Below are 4,453 nucleotides of genomic sequence, written 5' to 3' on the forward strand. Positions count from 1 at the left end.
GTTTGACTAGGGGAATTTCTCCGGAGATTCCCGCGGAAACCAGGGCGAACCTCAGTGGTTAAAAAAGCCGTGATGTATTTTGGCGGTTAACTTCTACGTCACTAGAATCAGCAAACGATAATATGAATGTTTCCGTTTAATGAGATTGAAAATAAGTTTAACATTCGTACCACTGTATAGGTAATTAATTTTTTCTGTAAATGCTGAAAATAATATTAATAAACTGAGTCGATGAAACATCACAAATCTAGATGTTTATCATCATCCATCTGGTATGAGAGAATTCAACTAAGAAAAATTATTTGAGAACGTCAACAATTATATAAAACGGTTTTTTTTAATATGAAAGGGATAAAATGCACTCATATACTTACTAAACATTTTCCACGTAACCAAGCCGTCAAAAAGATATCCGGTCATTCTGTAGGTTTAATTATTAAAGGAAGTCTCCCTGCGTATTTCGGTGATTTTAATGAGATTAAGGTTTTACAGCATATTTTTTTTTCAGTAGAGTTTGAACATCATCTCTGACGCAATAGCTCGCAAATATCATGAGAGGATTTTACCTGCAGAAATAACAATAAAAGGAAAGGTCCCATTACGGAGTCATTACTTTTAGTTATTCGTATAGCTGTAAAAGCGAAGCTTTCTATTTACTGATGCAAATAAAAGGTATTTTGATGTTTGAAATGTTAAATTACACTAAATAAACAAGGTCTGACAGATAATCTGAAAATTATTTGTCAGTCATTAATAACTGTTGATTCATCATACGTTCGCGCAAATGAACATTATCAAACAAGACTGCGTTATTTATATTTGTGCCACGCAAAGAGAAAATCTGTTACTGTATCAAAAGAAGTCTCTCTCTCTCTCTCTCTCTCTCTCTCTCTCTCTCTCTCTCTCTCTCTCTCTCTCTCTCTCTCTCTCTCTCCACGGGGTACCCCCAAAACCTTGGAAGAGGTGAATCAATCTGTATGTTGCTGTTGAATTTTTTTTACTCAAATTATGAAATTAACAGAGCGCAGAGAAATAAATTTCTTGTACTGATTAATTAGTAGGAATCCTTAATCCAGTAAGGAATAGAAAGTAGGTTAGAACAGCAGTTAAAATGACGGGAACATGAAGCTAATTTCTACGAATTAACATTGACAGACCACAACTATTCGTGTTCATTACAGATGAGGCTCCATAAAAGCAAGCATAGACTCCATACAGAGAAATCGCGTGTCTTTTATAGAAGAGTACAAGGAATGGGAGGGGAGCCTTCCTTTGAAGCTGCTTGTTCCCCTGAGATTACAGACGTGAGGAAAAATGCTATTCTGTCGTTGGTATAAGCTGAAGGGTGACTTGGACATGAAAACATAAACTGCAAAGTTTTCAAGGTATAAAGAAAGGTTTTTATTTATTTTTTTGTGTTTTTTTTTGTTGCGTAACGAAGCTATTATTGAACTTATGATATATGTGGCACTTAATTCAAAAGGCATAAATAAATTTAGAATGTCTTCTTTACGGAAATATATCATTCTCATATACAGATTGAACCTCTAAGCGTGTGCTGCTTCGGGAAAGAATTAAATGTGATTTCCATCAAACTTTCTGGAATTGTAGGAGATAGCTGAAAATACCAAATTACTTTTTTTTGAGACATGAAATTTCACAATGTTTTGGGTTCTCTTTAGACTCTCTCTAAGTTTGTCAGAGAAATTTTGGCTCTCCAGGGCAGAATGGGAATGTGGGCATGCGGGAAAGGCTGATGGAACTCCTGCGGGTTTGAAAGCGTACTTTGGACATTAGCAACCACTGCTCCCAGTTAAGTGAAGAGGAGACTGTGCACTGATCGTATGCTTGAGTAGGTTTTTCAGTCTCTAGGTAGAGTCCATCTTTAGGCCATCAGTCCAACCAGCGTTTCCTGGGCCAAAAAAAAAAAAAAAAAAAAAAACGGATAGTAGGTGTACAAATTTCACCCTCAAAGACTTGCTTTGGAACCTGAAAGCTGTATCCCTCTGAAGGTACCACTCCCCTCTTTAAAGGTGAAATAGGCTTACAAAAATAGAAAATAGAGAGAGAGAGAGAGAAACTAAATCGTTTGGATGGGTGACTGATAAGCTAGACGCTAGGAAAGCCATGCGTTTGTCTTTTAAAGGTTAAAAATTGATAATTTTGTTATGAGTTCAAGGGTTAAGAAAGCCTTGCGCAACTTGATACTATCATTTCGCATTTTTTATTTCGGTCATTTACCAGTATTTTAATCCCACAATAATCTCTACTCTATTGTTTTATGAAATATCATGTAGAATTTCACCATTCTAATAGATGAGGTTATGATATTGCTACAAGTATCACTACTTTGCAGCCCTCTATGCTAACTTTTAGGAAAACATCACAGAGAGGCAGGGAGTGTCTTAAGGAGTGTCTCCCTGTTAATTAAAATTTGACAGTTAAATTCGTCAGGGCCAGTACTTTCACTCGCTAAGCCCCTCCAAAGCACTTGCCTTAATCTGCTTTTATGACTTTACTTGCCGAAAGACTCTTCTTCCCATACAGAACCCTTCCTTCCCGGCGACCACGTGAATTCCCTGCAGCAGGAATTAACGGGAATCGCCCTTGACAGACAGGACAACTGAATTGCCCAGGGCGGCGAACACCGGCAAGAAACAGAAGCTATATAAGGCTGACCCGAGGTCAACAACAACAGAAGCAGACGGACCACTGACCCAGTGACCCGCCGCCGTGCGTTACCTTGTCACCGAGCAACTGCTTGCCTCTTTTGTTTGGCCGATCACTTGCCATCCAAGTGCTACCTTCAAGTGCCACGTGTTGAAGTCCCACTCGTCTGAGAGCCCATTATTCTGCAACCAACGATATTCGCTTAAGGAAATAAGATACTGTGCGCTGGAGAGTGTTCGGTCATTTATCTTATACTCTTATGTCATTTCGTTTCCTTTTCCCTTTGCATTGTGCTTAAACCCTGAACACTGTCGTTAATCATTTATCAGTGTTAAAGGATGATTTAACTGTACATAACTCGAAGTCAACTCCTTAAACCTCCAGCGCCCCTTTGTAAAGATTAGCCTGTGCTTTGGCTTAACAAGTGATCGTGTTCCTTGTTCTACGTATTTCAGAAAGGGTGTGTTTACTGCTGTAGAACCACCTGCCTCCACTGTGCCCTTACATCCATCAATCAAGCTAATCAGCAGTGTTATTCATCATATTTCAGTCTTTGTTGAAGGGCACTCTTAACCTTTGCAATTGTGTAATTTAGCTTGAACAGTGCCAGGAGCCCCTCGTATATGGCTCGTTGTAATTGATCCTTCTGATTAGTGTAAATACATTTAATTAATTTAGACACGGAATCTCTCTCCTGAGTCCTTCCGTTACTTGAAATATCATTTCTACTTATATTCATTCTTGCATATATATACGTGTTGGTTTCCAGTTAGATGTGTTATTGCCAAGGTAAGAACTTCCAGATCCATCAACACTCGTAGCAGTATGTAGCCTATGTAACTTCCAAGAATGATTTTGGGAGTTAAATTATATAAAAATCTAATCTTCTGTTATAACACAAAATATTATTCAAACGAATAAAATAATTACCTTGGACATTGAAAACTGTAATTGTCATGCCGCCAGGCATGGTTTTAAATGTGTCAAACAAGTAATTGATGTTGAGCTCTAAAAATAAATTTACCCCTTAACTCTCCTTTTTATTTTTAGAACACTTTCATTTAAGAGTAACCTGTTACTAAAGCTTATGTTAAGCTTTTTAACGCTGTCGTGAATTTTCGTCGTATCGGTTGATGCTGCAGTTAATGCTTTTTTAAGCATAGGAAATCAACAATTCTGTGATGGAGGTTTACATTGCAGTTTTCATTTCCTTTTCAGGGCTTATATATTAAAATTTACTGCTTGTAACAATGACTCCTGCAGTATGTGGAGTTCATTACGAGGCAGAAATTATTATTATTATTATTATTATTATTATTATTATTATTATTATTATTATTATTATTATTATTATATTTTGTGTGTGTGGTGTGTGTATATGTGCATGTGTGTGGTGTGTGTGTGTATGTGCATGTGTGTGGTGTGTGTGTATGTGCGTATGTGTGTGTATGTGTGCACTAGTCTACGTTATTCTCTCATTCAAAAGTATATCTGGCGGGCCAGTGAACTTTTCAAATTATAATTCCCTTTGAGACCGAGATATTCGCAAGGAAAAGAGTCATCAGTACTAAGTGCTTAATATTATTATATTCAGGAAAAGCTTATCGTATATGACATTGTTTTTATATATATATATATATATATATATATATATATATATATATATATATATATATATATATATATATATTTGTGTATGTATGTATGTATGTATATAACCAATCTGTCAAATATGACAAGCATTTCTTGAATATAAAAAATGCAGAACTATATAGTAAAGGGA

At 36.4% G+C, this 4,453-nt stretch overlaps 1 long non-coding RNA gene across 1 annotated transcript in view; it reads left to right on the forward strand.

Moving 5' to 3' along the window:
* The window catches only part of LOC136835714 (uncharacterized), a 437,685-nt gene extending 433,994 nt beyond the window's left edge, over nt 1-3,691 (forward strand). Inside the window, exon 10 of the long non-coding RNA XR_010852252.1 lies at nt 1,182-3,691. This is a non-coding gene — a long non-coding RNA (uncharacterized lncRNA). The remainder of the gene's footprint in view (nt 1-1,181) is intronic.
* Nucleotides 3,692-4,453: the final 762 nt, after the last annotated feature.

Source organism: Macrobrachium rosenbergii, chromosome 55 (genome assembly GCF_040412425.1).
Source record: "Macrobrachium rosenbergii isolate ZJJX-2024 chromosome 55, ASM4041242v1, whole genome shotgun sequence".
Taxonomy (NCBI): domain Eukaryota; kingdom Metazoa; phylum Arthropoda; class Malacostraca; order Decapoda; family Palaemonidae; genus Macrobrachium; species Macrobrachium rosenbergii.